This window comes from Palaemon carinicauda, chromosome 26, assembly GCF_036898095.1.
Source record: "Palaemon carinicauda isolate YSFRI2023 chromosome 26, ASM3689809v2, whole genome shotgun sequence".
NCBI classification, from domain to species: Eukaryota; Metazoa; Arthropoda; class Malacostraca; order Decapoda; family Palaemonidae; genus Palaemon; species Palaemon carinicauda.
The window spans coordinates 78726667-78747946 of NC_090750.1; the positions used below are offsets into that span (position 1 = coordinate 78726667).

A 21280-nucleotide genomic window follows, 5' to 3' on the forward strand; every position below is an offset into this window, starting at 1 on the left:
CTCTCTCTCTCTCTCTCTCTCTCTCTCTCTCTCTCTCTCTCTCTCTCTCTCTCTCTCTCTCTCTCTCTCTACTCTGGACAAAAAAAATTATGCAGCAAAACTTAAATTTCTTTAAAACTTCTGTGAAAAAAATCTCACATAATATCCCCCTTTCATCATCGCTATCTAATGAACAATAGGAGAGAGAAAAATAATGTTACGTATATATACAGTAGTACTGTCTGGCCAGTCAAATAACCCAGTAACCCTAAGCCAGTGTTTCCCAACCCTGGGGTAAATTACCCCAGTGGGGTAATGGACCCGTATTTTTGGGGTAATCAAGATGTTCTGAAATTGAGTTATTCACATTCCCATAATTATTGCCATAATTCATACACAAAATCTGCAATAACTATTTTTTAGGAAAACTATAAGCAGCCAATAGGGGGCTACATGATCCATACAGTTCATCAGGTGGCTTCAAATAAACATCCAATGTTACCGGGTATATGTTCAATGGGGTAATTGATTACGTAGTTGGAAATAAAATTTTGGGGTCATCATTTTAAAAAAGGTTGGGAAACACTGCCCTAAGCGGTAGTATCTCAACAGGTGGCTGGTGCCATAGCCAACGTACGACCTATTATTTGTATTGTTATTATCTTATAAATCACGGTTAACTTAGATTGCATGAAAGTCTGGACTGATGTAACGCTTTGATAGTGATCACTCTATCAAAGTGACACTGGAAAATCATATTACACTGTTTCTTAAGATATTACTATAATATATGCAGTTCTGCACAACGCAGGGTGCCCAAGGCATACATTGATGATCTCTACTTTGTAACAATTTCAAAGATATTTTTTATGTTTTAGTTTCTAGAAAATGCCTTAGGGATTCTACAGACATACAAGGACTATCTTTATAATGTAATAAATAGAAGATTGTTACAAATACAATATGGCCGAGATTGGGAACATGCTGTAGGGGTGGTGGAGATGAGCGCAAGTGCGGACTGAGGGTTCTATCCTTGCTTTTGGCTGTTATGAAAAGTTCCATGAAAAACTGTAATCACAAGATGAATTAGTTAAGCCACATTTACAATGCTACGAGATAGAAAAAAAGATAATATAAACTCTTGGTAATGCCTGAATACGTAAGAGAGAACGAATTAAGAAGCATCTCAGAAATACAATGGCGGAAAATCTGAAGATGTATATGTCTGTGATGTATTTTTTGAGGAATGGCCGATTGATGTGAAAAAAAAAATGTTTGGTAATTAAATAGAGTCTAATCCCTTAAATTCTCATTAGTCTATTGTGTTTGAATTAGCAACGTTATGGAAACAATCTGATTTTGACAGTTAACGCAGAATAGCCTACATTTTGACACTATATACTTGAGAACGTATACGACCCATAAATGTTATAAGGCCTCAAGAGCACAAGGTTTCCGTGTGTGACAGGGCAAGGAAAACAACCCTTAAAGTAAGGTAAAGTAAAAATCCCTGTCTTTTGAGAATCCTGCTCACAGCCATGCCATATATTTGACTGCCCTTTTGAGGACTTAACAATAGTTTTATTTTTTAATTTTGTTTTTAGTTTTCATTATTCCTGTTGTGTTTATCATTATGTAGATTTCTCGTGTTACGTATTTCAATCATAATTCTGGACTTGAAGAGATAAAAAAAAATACATGGGAAATCATCTAGATCACGCCACTCAAAAAGCCCGTTTTCTAAATTTTTCATATATAGGCCTAGTCGTAATGGTCTTTCCTTTCAGCCAAGTTAGTTATTTTTCGGATACATATTGAGCGTATGCATCTTGTTTTTCAACTTGGCTTATAGCTTAGCTTGTAATGATAATAATAATAATAATAATAATAATAATAATAATAATAATAATAATAATAATAATAATAATAATAATAATAATAATAAGGTTTAATGCACTTTCACTTTTAAAAAAATAATGACGATAATTGTTATTAAAAAATCCCGTATGACGATAGGCCTCCATTATTACGGAACGTTACGCAGTGGTATGATTCAGTATCTAGTTAAATCATCTCTGGGAGAGAGAGAGAGAGAGAGAGAGAGAGAGAGAGAGAGAGAGAGAGAGAGAGAGAGAGAGAGAGAGAGAGAAGTGGGATGAGAAGCACTACCACAACGCATGCGTTGGCTGCCTCATTTAGCCGGGTGGCACATTTGTTGCCTCACTCATTGACCCGTTTTCTGTGTCGTCAGGTCAGTGGTCAGAGTGTGGATGGTAGGCATCGACTTATGTGGCGGTAGGCGTGGTTTTTATAGGGCTTGTGGTGCCTCCTCAACTCACCCGGTCATAATGTGGCCCTAATCTAGTTAAAAAGGGAGAGAAGGAAACCCTACAAGTGGTTTTCTTGGGGGTGAGAGGAGGAGTAGTAGTTTGTGTTGTGGTAGTGCCACTGTATTTTGGCCCTCAGTCAGTCAGTCAGTGTCGGTGGGGCAGTGTGGCACTGTCGCAATTGTGTCCTTTCGTTTTTTTTGATAAAATAAAGAATCGTTTTGACCTAATAAAGCACCATGGCTTCCAATGGGGGTACGCGGATGCTGCTCGTCACAGCCAACATCGCTTCGTGCTTTGAACAGGTGAGAAACAAATAAATTGTTTGTTTGTTTTTGTTAAAGCCTATAATATTCGGTGAGGGCAAACAAAAGGTTTATTGTTGTGTTGTAGGATCTCGAGGCAAAGTTCGTCCTTGGGAAGGAGTTCATGCCCATCTCCGAATGGGACGCTTTGTTTGTTTATTTTTGTTGTTATAAATGTTTTGGGCAAAAGTAGGCTAACTCAGTTTATAGTTTTATTTAGAAACTAGTTTGTTTTGCCATTATTTATTAAGTAGATTATCGTTAATATGTAAAAGGGCAAAGCTTATATCCTTATTTTGTGAAGTTAGCCTTAGTTTGCAAACTTCTTTAGGGAGGAAGTTAGCTTTCTTAGTCCTAATGTTTTGGAAAGTAAAAACAAATGATTGCCTGATGTTTTAGAAAACATAGACAAATGATTGCCTGATGTTTTGGAAAGTATAAACAAATGATTGCCTGATATATTGGAAAGTATAAACAAATGATTGCCTGATGTTTTGGAAAGTAAACAAATGATTGCCTGATGTTTTGGAAAGTTTATTTTAAACATCAGTTAGCTTAATGTTTCAGGAACTGGTTCTGTGTGTTTACATCACTGTAGTCTGGTGAAGTTAGGCTAATGACCAGGAAATAGGTGGATGTTATGTTCATATGAGTAGGATGACCTTACGTAAAGGTTAATGTGTTAAAGTTAAATTTTTTACTAAACAGTTTGTTTGTAACACTGGTTGGATATAATTTTTAACTAGGTAATGAACTGCAAACCAGTAAAGTTAGAAATTAGACCTAAAATGGGTTATGCAGGTCAAAATTGATGTATTTCCAATTTAACATGTATAAGCACTTGACATACAGATTAGGTTAAGCATAGCTTAAGCATCCATAGAATAGCTTATTAGGTCCATAGACTGCTAAGGAAGTAGCAACCGCATACTAGAAAATACCGAAAGGTAAAAGTGAATAACCCCAGGCAAGAAAATCAGTATATATGCATGAACTTTTGGTGTAGTCAAACATAGAATATTTTTCAGACGTCTCTCTCTCTTTCCAATTCACTGCCATTTAAGTTTGGTCAACTCTCCACTCCACGTCAGGTCAATGAACAGCAGTAAGTTGTTTTTGTTGCAAAAGTATGCGCATAATTATACTTGATTTGGTTTTCATTAATTCAGTGAACTTGATGTATTAAGAGTGATATTATCCCATCTATTATACAGATGATATCTTTGATAAAAGCATGGAAATGTCTAGGGATCTTAACCCATTTGTAGCCTACTCTTTGATTGTGTCTATATTTTTATACCTTGGAAATACTGCTTAAATTGATATTTCATTTATGCCTACTATAATGTGAAATGAACTGTGTGTATATATATATATATATATATATATATATATATATATATATATATATATATATACATATTTATTTATTCATAGATATTCATATGTGTACAATACAAGGACTAGAATACTGTGTTGTATCCAAGAATTACCCATAATTATTAAATCAGAATGGAGCCATTTTTAAAATCATATTGAATTTAATTAGTTAATAATCTTATGCCCTAATTACTTTAAATATAATTCAGTCGTAATGGTCATTAACCAATTAAGGGGATGAATTGCAACTAACTTTTGTAATCAGGTTTTATTGTCCTTGATTGAGGCCTACAGTGGGTTCTTAAGGGCAACAATGTTTGGTATATGTTTCAATTTCCAACTATGGAACTAGGTATTTATTTGTTGAATTCAAGAATGTTCAATATCCAGAGACTTCTTTAAATGAATAGTGATATGGTATGGGTGTTAAGTTGTCCTATTATTTATAGATAAATTTGTAAGTAACTATGAAGATTTAGATAAGAAGGGTATGGTAGCAGCTGAATTGACTTGACCTGCCAACCAAATGTGGATGCTGAGGTTCTTTTAGAGTCCGTAATGTGCTGTTGGCTAGTTCTTGGGAGAGCCTTTGCTGAAGTATTGGTTAAAGTATCTTATTGAAATATAGGTTGTGAATGATAGGGTAATCAATATTTCTTTTCGTATTTAAACTATACGTAGGACATGTTCTACTGTGACCCACTGTATTATTGAATTTATTAAAATTTAAGGTTTTGAGGGTCTTTCAGTAGACTTTAAAAAAGCTTTGGGTACTTGAGTTGCAACTTCTAGAAAATTGTACATTTTATTTATGAACTAATGTTAATTGTAAAGTTTTTTCTTATGCCATGCAACATTTTATTATTTGAAAAAGTTTACCCTAGACTAACCTAACCTTGCCCACTACCAAGCCTCCTATGATAACAGCCTTACCTTACTTGCAAGGGTAAGAATTCTTGTATATACAGGTATGGGTAAAGTTTAGTGTGTCCTATATAAAGTACAGTTGGTAGTAGGTTTGTCAGGGCACCAGCCACCTGTTGAGATACTACCACTAGAGACTTATTGGGTCCTATAACTGTCCAGACAGTGCTACATTGGATCTTCTCTCTGGTTACGGTTCATTTTGTCTTTGCCTACACATACACTGACTTGTCAGGCCTATTCCTTCTAGATTCTCCTCTGTCCTCATACACCTGACAACACTTGAGATTACCAAACAATTCTTCTTAGTTCAAGGGTTAACTACTGCACTGTCATTGTTCAGTGGCTACTTTCCTCTTGGTAAGGGTAGAAGAGAGACTAGCTATGGTAAGCAGCTCTTCTAGGAGAAGGACGCCCCAAAATTAAACCGTTGTTCTCGAGTCTTGGGTAGTGTCATAGTCTCTGTACCATGGCATTGCACAGTCTTGGATTAGAGTTCTCTTGCTTGAGGCTACACTTGGGCACACTTTCATCTCATTTCTCTTCCTCTGGTCCTTTTTTAAGTTTATTAATTTATATAGTATATGGAAGCTCTTAATTTAATGTTGTTACTATTTTGAAAATAGTTTATTTTGATTGTTTATTACTTATCTTGTAGTTTATTTATTTCCTTGTTTCCTTTCCTCACTGGGCTATTTTTCCCTATTTGAGCCCTTGGGACTATAGCATATTGCTTTTCCAACTAGGGTTATGGCTTGGCTTGTAATAATACTGTAGTTGCATAAGAGTAGGCTAGGCTTGTTTTTTAATGGTTTCCCAGCCAGTTCTATACATTGTAGTTTTACTAGTTTTTCTAAAAAAATTTGGTTATCAGAATAATTACAGCTCTTAATGTATTGGGTAAACCTTTTAAGAATGTATTGAGTAAACCTTTTAAGGTTAATTGTATTGAGTAAACCTTTTAAGGTTAATTGTATTGAGTAAACCTTTTAAGGTTAATAAGGCATGCTAGCATGCTGTCTGTTTTTAACTGGACATTTTTTTTTTTTCAAAATATGAAGAACTGTTGAGTTCAAGTCTTTGATCTGCAGATTTTCTTAGAGCATGCAGTTAAATGGCAGTTGGAAGCACCTTCCCATCACTCATGTAATATTTTGAAACTCCTTTCAAAATATGTCTGCAGATAGTTCTAGGATCATTGTAAAGGGAAAACTGTTTTAGTATCCTATACTCCAAAAAGAAAACTAATGTCAGCCATGTTTTTACTCAAATCTGCAAACTCGCCCCTTTTCATTTCTTCTAACTCATGCAGAAAATGATCTGCATAATTCTTGAATCATTCTGTTTTCAGCATCTGTAGGAACCTTTTTCCACCAGAGATCCAATGTACTGGCCCATCACCAAGGGAAACTTTTACAGATCTTATGGTTTTTTTTAAAGTACTGTATAATACTTTATTGTACTTTACCAATTTAATAAAATAGTCCCCAATTGGAATGGGATATTCCTAATGAAATGTATGTTTTTATTGCAAAAGGAAAATTAAAGCAATTTACTGTGCAGAATTTGGAAAGTTAATGATAAAACTACAGTACAAATACTTTTATAATCTAATTCTTTTTATTTGATGATACTGGATTACCAATTTTTTTTATACAAAAGCCCTTTTAGCATACAATTCTGCTCTCCAGTTTTGCGTAATCTTATTTTCTGTTAGAAATAGGGGATTTTGATGAAGGAAAAATCTATTTCTGGGCGAGGAACCTGTGTCGCCCAGTGAAATGCTCCTCTAGCACCATTTCTAAGGCATAGTTATTGCTGAATATACCAGAGAAAAAGAGATGCATGGAATGCCAGGAATAAACCTAGCTCGCTCACTCTTTGAGTGTCGGTATAGAAAACTGGGACGTGATTGAACCACGACCATAGATCCCTCACCAATTAGACCTCTCCTTCATCAACATACCCCCTCTCTACCCCTACATCTCCCCACCCCCTTCCTCTTTCCTCCTCAGCACTTGCGTTGGTCAGACGTGTTTTGTTTTGCTCTGTGTGTTTTGTGTTTTTTGACGAAGAAAAAATCTATTTCTGTGTCGCCCAGTGAAATGCTCCTCTAGCACCATTTCTAAGGCATAATTATTGCTGAATATACCAGAGAAAAAAGATTTGCATGGAATGCCAGGAATAAACCTTGCTCGTTCACTCCTTGAGTGTCGGTATAGAAAACTGGGGCGTGAATGAACCACGACCTTAGATCCCTCACCAATTAGGCCTCTCCTTCATCAACATCCCCATCATGTTCTTCTAGAGAATTTGTGAATGATGCTCTATCGGTGTATTCTTCTAACTGAATAATGAGGGAAATTAAAAAAAAAGAAATATGAGAATAAGAATGTCTGCTTCAGATTCAACTGTCTAAAGCGATACTTCAAAGTGTTTTTTTTTTCCTCTTGATATCCGAATTTACTTTTTTGACCAGTGGTGACCTATTTAATGCATTTTTGTTAATTCATTTAGTTTATGCATGAAATAAGGTACAGCTTTCATGCAACATAGACATAGGAAATGTACCCTCCCTCAATCAATTAATAACTGTACTGTAATAAAACTTTTCATGATGATATTAGAAATAAACCCTACTGTACCTTATAGTAAGTTCTTTAGATAAGATCTTTCAAAGATAAGAGTCTGTGTGTGCCATAAAGAAACATAACTCCTTTTAAAAATGTTTTATCATATAGAAGTAACTGCAGGAACTCTTCATTCATATGTATGTTAGCCTTTTAGTTGGCCAGCCCTGTAAGAGTCAAGCTTGACTTATTGGGCTGATAGCCTATGTCTCCTTTTGATAAACAAAAATGTCCGGAAGACCAACTGATCAAAACTAATGGAGGTTAAAAGTTAAAGTTAAAGTTGCGGGTTTTAGGTCTACACTCAGACGATCTACATCATTCTGCTCGGGCGACCATAAGCCAGCAGGGACTATTACTAGCCCCCTCTAACCTCCCCACCAGGCGCCACCCTGGGGAGTACCCCCCCGGTAGAAGGTCTCACAGTATCAGCGTCCTGGCGGGGACGCGAACTCGGGACCTCTGAAACAGAAGCCCGCGATGCTACCAACCTAGCTATCCAGAGATTTAGCTGTGAGATAGATAACTAGGTTAATCATGTTGCACTTAAAAACTCATTCTTGGAATGTTTCTCTTTTCCATGTAGGGACTTACTTTATATGAATTTGATACATACAATAACTATTCTGTCCATTACAAAATCACTGTTAAGTTCAGGACCTTTGGCCAGTGAGCAATGACCTATTTATGTTGACGTTTAGTAACTAACAAAGAGATAAACGTAGAAAAAACAATTGCTTTAGAAAGCTAAAGGAATTTTCTACATAGCACCTATGGTTACATGAATGGAGGATGCTAAAGTGCATAATCAAATCCTCAGAGAGGTAATGACATTAATAAGATACTGTATATATTGATGAAAAATCTTATCACTTAATGATATACATTACTTAGGAGGAAATGAAAATATTTAGATGTCAGTTCTCTGATTGGTTTAATTAGCCTACCCCCCCCTAACCACTTTCATCGTATACAGTACAGTATATGAAAATTGTAGTTCCTGATATGCTTTTCTAAATCTTATTACTTTTAACAATCCTTACCCATGTTTTTGCACATAAGGCATCCTCAAAATCAATGTTATATTATATTTCAAGTGGTTTATTGTAATTTTGGTATTTTTTACAAGCACACATGATGATATTTACTTTCAAATTGGGAACCCTCGGATATCCCAACGTTCTGTTTTGATTTGTGAGTTCAGTACTTCCCATCTCCCTATCCTCTTCATTTGCAAATTGCATTTGTGTTTAATTGTGCTACTCAATCTTTTGTAGTTCACAAATAACACCATATGTAGAAGTTTTAGATGAACTGTGTTGGTTATGTGGGCAAACTAGTTTTTGTAAGTGATGTAAAGAAGATAGGATGGGAAGGGTGATGGATAATTTGAGAAAATATAGCACTGTCAGAGGTACTGTACTTATTTAAATTGTACCATTTGTAGTTTCATATAATAAAAATTTATTAAAAAATATAGTATACACTTACTGAAAGTCCCTTACTATGCACATTTATATGATAAATTTATTGCTGAAGATTTAGAATTTTAATCAATGTATCGTAGAGTAATAAGAGATTTGCATAGTATTGGCCTGTATTGCATTTACATATTATTATTATTATTACTTGCTAAGCTACAACCCTAGTTGGAAAAGTGGGATTCTATAAGCCCAAGTGCTCCAACAGGAAAAATAGACCAGTGAGGAAAGGAAATAAGGAAAACTACAAGAGAAGTTTAAGAACAATATTAACATTAAAATAAATCTTTCATATATAAACTATAAAAACTTGAAAATAACAAGAGGATAAAAACTTCAAAATAGGAAGAGAAACAAGATAGAATAGTGTGCTCGAGTGCGTCCTCAAGCAAGAGATCTCTAACCTAAGACAGTGGAAGACCATGGTACAGAGGCTAGGGCACTACCCAAGACTAGAAAACAATGGTTTGATTTTGAAGTGTACCTCTCCTCGAAGAGCTGCTTACCATAGCTAGAGAGTCTCTTTTACCCTTACCAAGAGGAAAGTAGCCACTGAAAAATTACAGTGCAGTAGTAAACCTGTTGAGAGAATTTCGTGTTGTTAAGTGTATGAGGAAAGAAGAGAATGTGTAAAAAGTAGGCCAGATTATTTTGTGCACATGTCAGCAAAGATGAAATGAAACTGTAACCAAAGAGAGGGATCCAATGTGGTACTGTCTGACCTGTCAAAGGACCCAATAACTCTAGCGGTAGTATCTCAACGGGCGGCTGGTGCTTTGGCCAACCTACTACCCGTAGGTTGGGATGGGATGGGACAAATTTTTTCACCATATATTTTTGCCTGTTAATTTGAACAATTTTTCTTTTTAATCTTAACTTTAGAATTATTAAGACTATGTTGTCACTCATAGAACAAATATTAGTTATTGTAATTATTATTATTATAAATTGCTAAGCTACAACCCTTGTTGGAAAAGCAGGATGCTATAAGCCCAGGGCCCCAGCAGGGAAAATAGCCTAGTGAGTAAAGGAAACAAGGAAAAATAAAATATTTTAAGAACAGTAACAGCGTTAGAATAAATATTTCATATATAAACTTTAAATGCTTTTACAAAACATGAGGAAGAGAAATTAGATAGAATAGTGTGCCCGAGTGTACCCTCAAGCAAGAGAACTCTAACCCAAGATAGTGGAAGACCATGGTACAGAGGCTATGGTACTACCCAAGACTAGAGAACAATGGTTTGATTTTGGAGTGTCCTTCTCCTAGAAGAGCTGCTTACCATAGCTAAAGTCTCTCTTCTACCCTTACCAAGATGAAAGTAGCCACTGACCAATTACAGTGCAGTAGTTAACCCCTTGGGTGAAGAAGAATTGTTTGGTAATCTAAGTGTTGTCAGGTGTATGAATACAGAGGAGAATCTGTTAAGAATGGGCCAGACTATTCGGTGTATAAGTAGGCAAAGGGAAAGAACCGTAACCAGAAAGAAGGTTCCAATGTAGTACTGTCAGGCCAGTCAAAGGACCCCATAACACTCTAGCAGTAGTATCTCAATGGGTGGTTGGTGCCCTGGACAACCTACTACCTGATGAAAGCTTATGGATGGTTGTCTATTTTCTATTAGTGTGATACATCACATTCCTGTGTCATGCTGAGATGGCATTAACTCTTACTATGATTATTATAGTCTTCCTATTGCATTATTTATGGAGATTCACTCTTTTATTTTTGTACTATTACATATCTTTCAAGAAAAGCTTCTTGAACTTTGTGTAAAATTCAACTAGTTTTCCCTTAATTTTTTTTAAGCCTAGGGTTTATGTTGGTAGTTTTGCTACCAACCCATTGACCACTAAATTTTGTATGTTGGCTGCTTATGAAGGTCTCAAGGCACTTTAGGTTGACCGTACCTCAGGATATGAAATAGGGTCTTGATTTTATCCTCTATATGCATAGTTCATTTATTGGTTTCGGAATCTTTTCAATAATAAATTTTTTCATAATAAAGTGAAGAGGTAAAGGAATCAAACCTTATTCCATCATGCATAATTGAAGATTTTAATGACTTGAACAAAACTTTCAGCAATAACACTTGTGTATGGTATCTCAGGTGATGTAACTTTTGTTCATTGTCCTGTATGCTTTTTACTTTCTGAGGATATAAATTCTTCCTTTACTTGTGGCTTTTATAGAGGAATATTCTCTGTGTATCTGTGTAGGTTAAACAAATCCTAGCTTGAGGCAGAAAGTTCTGAAATTCATGTGGAAGTTTTGAGATTACTGTAAAAAATTGGGCCCAAGTTGTCCATACTATGATGATTGCCTTTTCTCAATTATTGTATAAGGTTAATGAATTATTTAAAGTGAAGAGCTTACTCCTTTTCACAAATAACTATCAAATTAGTAAACACTTAGCTCATACAGTACACTACTGATGTTTTGGGTATACGTACAATGTTGACATTTATTTAGAATAAAACAAGGGATAGAGAAACTGTTTAGATAAATTGAGCCTGTTCATCATAATAAAGTTACTTAATTATTAACCCCTCTCTCGCTCTCTCTCTCTCTCTCTCTCTCTCTCTCTCTCTCTCTCTCTCTCTCTCTCTCTCTCTCTCTCTCTCTCTCTCTCATTTTGTGATGTTCATCCTTTTAGTCTGATCTCTTCTCATTAGTCATTACTTATGAGTAATTTATCCTAGGATTTGACACACACAATGCATACATCTTTATTAATATTCTGGAGGGACTCATTTGAATCTCCCCGCCATTGCTCCTGCCTTTGGTTGCGTAAGCAGAATACATGAGCTCTCATTAATTTCAATCTCCTCAATGATTATGGAGGGGAAGTTATTTACACAGGTGCAGGGTCATCCTTAAAGGGTTTTGCATGTTATTGTGCCCAGGTTTTATAGGTGAAGCTCTAATCTCTTGGACAAGGTGCTTGAAAGGCCTCTCTTTAATGGAAAATCTTCCTGTAAGTGCAGTGCGCATTTACTCCTTTTGGTGAATTTGAAACTTGTAATCACTCAAAAGTTTGTGAAGTTCAGGGCCATACTTTTATACGTAAGTTATGGGTATAGTCACTGCTGCTGAATCATGAAATGTAAATTACTTCCCTGGTGTGAGTAATTATTAAGTGTTTCCTGCATTAGCTTCAGACAACTGAGAAGATATGCTTTACACACATACACACACACACACACACATATATATATATATATATATATATATATATATATATATATATGTGTGTGTGTGTGTGTATGTATGTGTATACCATATGCAGTATGCATGTGTGTATTTTCTTTTTCAAGTTTTCTCAGCATTAAGTCATTTTACTGTACCAGATGATACCCCAGTGGAAAAAACAACACAACAGTCACTGCACAACAATTAATGGCTTAATTATGAGTATGCTCCATTTGAAGAAAACTTCCACACCATAAACTGGTTGCTCCCACCCACACACTCTGCCATTCACCTCAATTCTGTTAAAGATTCAAAATCTTGAATAAAGCGTATGTTAAGTAAGCTGAAAATAGTCACCTTTTTACGTTTGTGCTTACAAGTTGAACTTCAATCTCTCTCTCTCTCTCTCTCTCTCTCTCTCTCTCTCTCTCTCTCTCTCTCTCTCTCTCTCTCTCTCTCTCTCTCTCTCTCTCTCTCTCTCTCTCTCTCTCTCTCATAATTAATAAGTTTGTTCTCTTATACTATTATAGGCCAAGCATACCTTTAAAATTCTAAGTTTTTACACTGAAATTGTGTAAACATGTTTGTGTTAAGAGGCATATCTTGACTACCTGGGTATCAGTCAGAAAACATCCCTTGTATCCAAACTTCGTATCGTCATATTAGAGAATAGCAAATTGATCAGCCAGGAGGAATAATAATTGAGCTCTGAAGTAGATTCAAATGGTTTATCATAATGAACTGGATTCATTTATCTTCATGACATTCAAAAAATATTATAGTAATATCTTTGGTGAGGGATTAATTAAGATTAAGATGGCTAGTTTTAACAGGGTATTTTATTTCCCAACATTTTAAAGTTGAATTATATGCTGTTGATTATCAAGCAAATTTCAGCAGTTGATGTTGCTTTTCAACATCAAAATATGCTTATTTTCACAGTCAATTTGTTATGTATTACGGTACACTGGTTTAAGTAGTTTGTTGCCGTTTTTACTTAATATGTTAAATAATTTTATGATATACAATTTTGTCTTTGTTGATCTTACATTTATAACCACTAGTTAACTTGTAATTTTTCGAGAAGTGTAGATTGATTTGGCTTTTGTGTAATGCAATGATATATCAGCAGTGAAGGGGTGTTTTACACTATGTGTACTGTATTTATTTTTTGTTACAACTTGCCCCCAATCATTGTAGAACTAAGCTACGTGAGGTGTTTTTGCCAACAAGATTAGATATAAGTGTGGGAAAGTATCCTTCATTTACAACTTGATTTTATATAAGAATTCTTTTTTTTTTTTTTTTTTTTTTTTTTTTTTTTTTTTTGTATCTGAAAGCTTTAGTTTGGAAATTTTTGAATTACTTTAATGTAAGAATTTATTTTCAATATTTAACTTAGCCGGTGATTATAATAGCTGCAACTCTGTTGCTCGACAGAAAAACTCTAAGGAAAAATTCGCCAGCGATCGCTACACAGGTAGGGGGTGTACTCAACAGCGCCATCTGTCGTTCAGATACCCAGTACTCATTGTAAACAAAGAACTCAATTTTCTCTCTGTCGAGCTATCGACAAGACGCTCTTATTCGCTGTTGCTAAACTGGAGTTTTTTCACAACTAAATGGTGAAGTACTGTACTTTATTCTAGTTTTGAGCTTTCGCTATGCAGGTGTTTTATCTTCATCTTAAATCTTGAACTCGTTTTGGATAGATTTAATTACGGTGACAAAGAGAGTATGGACTTTCTTTCACTTTTAAATGGCCGACCCTTCCCTTAGACGGAAGTGTGTTTAGGCTTTTAGTAATTCTTATCACGTTATAGATTTTCCTCTATATATTTTATATCTCTCCGCCTTTATTAGGCCTCTTCGATTAACTTTCCATTTATTATAAACATATAAAAATAAATTTTAATGTTTTGTTTATATAGACCTTTCCTGAGAGTAGGCGGTCCTAACTTGGAAACCGAAGTTAATCAACGTTGAGCCCTTTATATCGTAATTAGCTTTTAAAGAGCTAAGGATTTAAAACTTTTTAAATGTAATATTTTATGAAAGAATTTCTTTGATAGTCTTCGTACTGTTTTCAAAGATGAACTAACGTTTAGTTTTTTTATGCTACGCAGTTGTTGACGTTCAGGACGTTCAACATGCGCTCTATCGTTACGATAGAGAGAGAGTGTATCACGGTTTCACTTTGCAGTAAGAGTAAATCGATTCTGACGTTTTGTTCATTCTTTCTTAGCTAAAATGTTTTAAATTCTAATTTAAAGGAACTTTTTATTGAAAAACCTTTCAGTTTTTTCCTTTAGTCAAATAACATGTTTTTTTGACGAAATATAATTGGGCTCTTCTCGTAGGTGCGAAATCAAGAGAGAAAGAGAGAGAGAGATAGAGACGGAGGGAGAAAGAGGAGAGAAAACGTTCCGTTCAAGCGGGTAACGTTGTTCTCGTGTTACTCTCGTCCCTAGTCGCTGTACGGGGAGGAAGGATAAAACGTTTTTAGGTTTTTATTCTCGTCCCCAGGCTATGTGCGGTGAGAGATTGAAAACGTAGTTATATGAACTAGTGTTTAGTCTCTTTCCCAGCCACTGATTTTTTTATCTTAAAGTATGTTTTCTGTTTTTTGCTGGTATTAATGAGCTTGCATTATACGACTGATTTCGCAATTACTACCTTTTAATGAAGGGTAGAATTGCGTGTTTCAGGTAGAAATAAGTGCAAAACAGAAAATCGAAGTGATAAAGTGATATGCGCAAAGTGTTACAGTGTTGCGTCCGAGGCGCAAAGTGTTACAGTGTTGCGTCCGAGGGTTCGTCTGTTCGTGCCTGTCGTTCACCTAGTCCGGGACCTCTTACATGCTCCCAAGCCCAGGGGAGAAGTAATGTCAAACGACTTATGGGTTCGAGAGGCCTTGACCAACGAACAGACGTTTTTCCCTCTATGGTATCGGGTGTATCTTACCAAGATCTCCCCTACCATAAGACGAGAGAGACGTTGTTTCTCCTCTTCATCCGAAGGCTTTTCGCATAAGAAACCTGTCACAAGGTTTCGAAGCCCTTAAGCGAAAGTCAGTCCTTTCAGGACAGGTCCAGCGTCCTGGTTACAACCATTAGGACAGCTCTGACCCTTTGCAGTCATCGGATAACTGCTCGCCGCCTAACAAAAGCGTAACACAGACTCCGAGAGTCTTTTTTTGTAGGCAAAGTGTTGCGGTCACAGACGTTACCCTCGTCTCTTACCACAACCATTTCCGTTGATCCTTAATGGGTTGTATGGCAAGACATGCAGTATATGCTTGCCTCCCTTATGGAAGACTATTCTACCGATTAGTCCGTTGAGTCTAGCCGTTTATCTCATCGATATCCTGGCTTTCAGCCAACCTAACGTTCCTTTGTGCTTACTGTTGACGTTGGCGTAGCTTAGTCACGTCAGTCAGGTTGTTTAGAACCACACTCGATGCGGTCTCGTGTGGTTTTTCAGCCGCATTTGGACGTTAGGCCACTTGCTGATGCTCCTGTTGACGTTCAAGACGTTCACTAACAATCGGAGTTGACTTGTTTTGACGCTGTGCGTCAACCTCCGTATTCTAGAGTCGTTTTGACTGCTCAGTCTAGGCAGTCAAAGCAGTCTCGAGTGGACGCTGTGCGTCCTCGCGCACCTGTTGTGGTTGACAGTTCAGTTGTTGACAGTTCACAGACTGTCAAGCAGTTACATGACGTTGCGTTCTGGTCCGCTACTAATGCACCAGTGAGTGTGGACTCTGCTTGTAAAGCATTGCCACCACGGTAGGTCTCTCCCTTGCTTGAGACTCAGCTTTTATCGGACAAGGTTCCTGTAGATGAGGAAGTTGCTGTTCTCCCTCCTACTGATATTCCCTTGAGGACTCTGTCAGAGGGAGAGGAGCCTAAAGCTGCTTAGCCTCCTATGGACTTTAATTAAATCATGATGATTTTTTTTAAGGATCTTCGTCCGGATCTTTTTGTAACTGCTGCTCCTCGTTCGCCTAAACGTCAGAGCTTACACTAGACCTAGGTACTTCGAAGCCATTGTTTTTAAGCTAGTGCTCTCTCGCTCTCCTAGAGAGCGTTACGTTGGCTAGGCGACTGGTTTTTCACCAGGAGGAGTTTGGGGGATACAGCCTTTGCTTTCCCTTCTTTTAAACTGGTTTATAGAGCGAGAGTCTGATATGACACGAGAGAAGTTCTCGGCTTGGGAGTTCATGCCTCTGCCCAGATAGACTTCTCAATTCTGGTAGACTCTCCCTGGCGCCTAGCCAGGAGACGCTCCAAGTTGTTTACAGGTCAACTTCACAGCTGTTTTCGAGCCTTTGAAGTTTTGCTGTACAATTATGTCACGCATAACAAGGCTTTCAGGGATGGTAAACGGTTCCGCCTCAGTCGCTAACCCCGTCTGTTGCCACACCTGCTCCCGTAGACCCTAAATGGGCTTTGCTGCAAGACATGCAGTCCAAGCTTGCGTCCTTGATAGAGGACTTAAATGCGGAGAAGGTTGCTACCGAACCTTCTGGCCAACAACCTTCCAACCGGTCGGTTGTGCGCCCTGTTGACGCTGAGGTAACCTACTCGCGTCTGCCAGTTGAGGTGGTTCCTCCACCGATGCGACCCATTGTGGGTTGCCAGCCGCACGTTGACGTTAAGCGACGCTCGGAGGTGGTTGTTGACGTTCAGGACGTTCAACAACCAGCAGAGGTGACTTGTTTTGACGCAGTGCGTCAACCTCAGCAACCCGGTAGGGTGTTGACTGCACAACCCAGACGGTCTAGACAGTCTCGGGTTGACGCTGTGCTTCCTCGCGCACCCATGGTTGTTGACAGTTCACAGACTGTGCAGCAGTTCCATGATATTGCGTCCGGCTCTGTCACGCATCCACCAGTGCGACCGGACTCAGCGAGCCAGACGTTGCCCACTCCGTTGCCGTTTCCTCATCAGTTTTCGGATGAGGAACCCTCTGATGAGGACGTTGCTGAACAACAAGACGATCAGCCCCCAGAATAGATCAAGCCCTGCTATCCATCCAGAAGATGCTGAAGAAGGAACGCTGCTCAGTCAGGCTGTGGATGAGTCTGGTAGGGACGCTGTCATCCGTGGAACAATTTGTGTCACTAGGAAGACTACACCTCCGTCCTCTTCAATACCATCTAGCTTTTCACTGGAAAAAGGACAAGACGCTAGAAGCGGTCTCGATCCCGGTTTCCGAAAAGATAAAGTCTTGTCTGACTTGGTTGAAAGGACAATATCAACCTAAGAGAGGGTCTTCCCCTGGCTGTTCAGACTCCCAACCACGTTCTCTTCTCGGACGCATCGGACGTAGGCTGGGGTGCCACATTAGACGGTCGGGAATGCTCGGGAATATGGAACTCGAGTCAAAGGACAATGCATATCAACTGCAAGGAGCTACTGGCAGTACGTCTGGCCTGGAAAAGCTTCAGGTCTCTCCTTCAAGGCAAAGTGGTGGAGGTGAACTCGGACAACACCACGGCTTTGGCGTACATCTCCAAGCAAGGAGGGACCTACTCTCTGACGTTGTACGAGATCGCAAGGGACCTCCTCACCGGGTCAAAAGGTCTAAACATATCACTAGTAACGAGGTTCATCCAAGGCAACTTGAATGTCATGGCAGATTGTCTCAGTCGGAAGGGACAAATAATTCCAACAGAATGGACCCTCCACAAGGATGTATGCAAGAGACTTTGGGCCACCTGGGGCCAGCCAACCATAGATCTCTTCGCAACCTCGATGACCAAGAGGCTCCCAATATTTTGCTCACCAATCCCGGACCCAGCAGCAGTTCATATAGATGCCTTTCTCCTAGATTGGTCACATCTAGATCTATATGCATTCCCTCCGTTCAAGATTGTCAACAAGGTACTGCAGAAGTTCGCCTCTCACGAAGGGACAAGGTTGACGCTAGTTGCTCCCCTCTGGCCCGCGAGAGAGTGGTTCACCGAGGTACTTCGATGGCTAGTAGACGTTCCCAGAACACTTCCCCTAAGGGTGGACCTTCTACGTCAGCCACACGTAAAGAAGGTACACCAAGGCCTCCATGCTCTTCGTCTGACTGCCTTCAGACTATCGAAAGACTCTCGAGAGCTAGAGGCTTTTCGAAGGAGGCAGCCAGAGCGATTGCTAGAGCAAGGAGAACATCCACCCTTAGAGTCTACCAATCGAAGTGGGAAATCTTCCGAAACTGGTGCAAGTCAGTATCCGTATCCTCGACCAGTACCTCTGTAACTCATATAGCTGACTTCCTCTTATATCTGAGGAAAGAACGATCTCTTTCAGCTCCCACTATCAAGGGTTACAGAAGCATGTTGGCATCAGTCTTCCGTCACAGAGGCTTAGATCTTTCCAACAATAAAGATCTACAGGACCTCCTTAAGTCTTTTGAGACCACGAAGGAGCGTCGTTTGGTTACACCTGGTTGGAATTTAGACGTGGTACTAAGATTCCTTATGTCAGACAGGTTCGAGCCGCTACAATCAGCCTCCCTGAAAGATCTCACCTTAAAGACTCTTTTCCTGGTATGCTTAACCACAGCTAAAAGAGTCAGTGAGATTCATGCCTTCAGCAAGAACATCGGATTCTCATCTGAAACGGCTACATGTTCTCTACAACTTGGTTTTCTAGCCAAAAACGAGCTGCCTTCTCGACCTTGGCCAAAATCGTTCGATATTCCAAGCTTATCGTATATGGTTGGAAATGAACTAGAAAGAGTCTTATGCCCTGTAAGAGCTCTTAAGTTCTATTTAAAACGAACTAAACCTTTACGAGGCCCGTCTGAAGCTTTATGGTGTTCAGTTAAGAAACCATCTTTGCCTATGTCAAAGAATGCTTTATCCTATTTTATCAGACTGTTAATACGAGAAGCTCATTCCCATCTGAATGAGGAAGACCAAGCTTTGCTGAAGGTAAGGACACACGAAGTTAGAGCTGTCGCAACTTCCGTGGCCTTTAAACAAAATAGATCTCTGCGAAGTATAATGGACGCAACCTATTGGAGAAGCAAGTCAGTGTTCGCGTCTTTTTATCTTAAGGATGTCCAGTCTCTTTACGAGAACTGCTACACTCTGGGACCATTCGTAGCAGCGAGTGCAGTAGTGGGTGAGGGCTCAACCACTACAATTCCCTAATTCCATAACCTTTTTAATCTTTCTCTTGAAATGTTTTTATTGTTGTTTTTGGGTTGTCCGGAAGGCTAAGAAGCCTTTCGCATCCTGGTTGATTTGGCGGGTGGTCAAAGTCATTTCTTGAGAAGCGCCTAGATTAGAGGTTTTGATGAGGTCCTGTTGTATGGGTTGCAACCCTTGATACTTCAGATCCTAGGGGTCGCTCAGCATCCTAAGAGGATCGCGAGGCTCCGTAAGGAAGACGTACTTAAAAAGGCAGAGTAATTGTTCAAGTCGACTTCCTTACCAGGTACCTATTTATTTTGTTTTTGTTATTTTGATAACTTCTAAAATGAAATAAAAATTCTTAGCTCATATGATGTAAACATATTTTGCTGGTCTCTACCCACCCCCCTGGGTGTGAATCAGCTATTATAATCACCGGCTAAGTTAAATATTGAAAAATGTTATTTTGATAATAAAATAAATTTTTGAATATACTTACCCGGTGATTATAAATTAAAGGACCCTCCCTTCCTCCCCAATAGAGACGCATTGGACCGAGGAGAAAATTGAGTTCTTTGTTTACAATGAGTACTGGGTATCTGAACGACAGATGGCGCTGTTGAGTACACCCCCTACCTGTGTAGCGATCGCTGGCGAATTTTTCCGTAGAGTTTTTCTGTCGAGCAACAGAGTTGCAGCTATTATAATCACCGGGTAAGTATACAGTATTCAAAAATTTATTTTATTATCAAAATAAAATTTTTCATTGCCTCACTGAATGGTTCAAGATTCATTTCCCATGCTTTTCCAAAAGTTCCCTTCATCTGTTGATATGAATTTGGAAATTCTACACTAAGTTGCAAGGTTACAAAGCGTTACTCAAATCGGTGGAGTTCATCTTTACTGTCCCCTTTAAGGGGCAAATAATTCAATCCTCTTGCACATATCAGGTCAGCTGGGTTTGGATAATTGATGTTTAACTTGAATCATCCTCTCTTCCACTCACTTCTCAACTTTGTTCTTCTATTTATGGTCTTCTTACAAACTCCTGTCATAATTAAGTCATCCATTTTTGTTTGTTGGCCATCAAGTAAAATAAGGACTTGTGATTTTTGTCTAGCAAAGGAGAATTCCAAATAGTTATAGTCCCCCCCCTTTTTTATGTTTTTTTTTCTTTTTTCTTTTTTTTTTTTAAACTATAGGTAGTAATACTTGATTCTTTCAATTTCCTTGTCTGGTAAAACTTACCTTTTCAGGATGTCAAGACTGTCATTTTTCTAGCCATGGAAGTAAGGCAATATATTTAACCTATAGGACTAATGGCATTGTACTAAAAAAAAAAAAATGTTTTTGTTTGATAAATAATTGGCACAACTTTTGCCTAATAATTACATGACACTACTGTATGTCCAATTGCAAATGAGGTAGATTCTTTCCTAACAAGGCTGTCTCACCTGGTAATTAGCCACCTCTTCTGCTTTTTGGGATTCTAAGATTGGTAATATTGCATTTGACGAAACTTAATTATGTTTCTAAAACCATCTTTATTTCAGATTTGAGTTAAAGGATTGGGGGTATTTGCTATCGATTTACTGCTATAGCTAAGCATTTATATGTTCAGTTTATCCTCTAATTCAGAAGTAATGAAAAATTACCTAGAAATATGAAATGACAGTCTTTCAGGAAGGAGAAGATTTAAGTGTATTAGCTGAATTTTTCTAAATGCATTATTTTCTCTCTCTCTCTCTCTCTCTCTCTCTCTCTCTCTCTCTCTCTCTCTCTCTCTCTCTCTCTCTCTCTCTCTCTCTCTCTCTCTCTCTCTCTCTCAGTTATATTATGATTAGTTTGTTTGCATTTCTACTAAAAAATCATGCACATATTTACCAAAGGGAGATCCTTATTCCCAGTGAAAATTTAGAATTTTGA

General features: G+C 38.1%; 1 protein-coding gene across 1 annotated transcript in view; it reads left to right on the forward strand.

Moving 5' to 3' along the window:
- 5PtaseI (inositol polyphosphate-5-phosphatase A) overlaps positions 1-21280 on the forward strand; it is a 297544-nt gene that overhangs the window by 222497 nt on the left and 53767 nt on the right. The gene's annotated exons all lie outside the window — the stretch shown is intronic.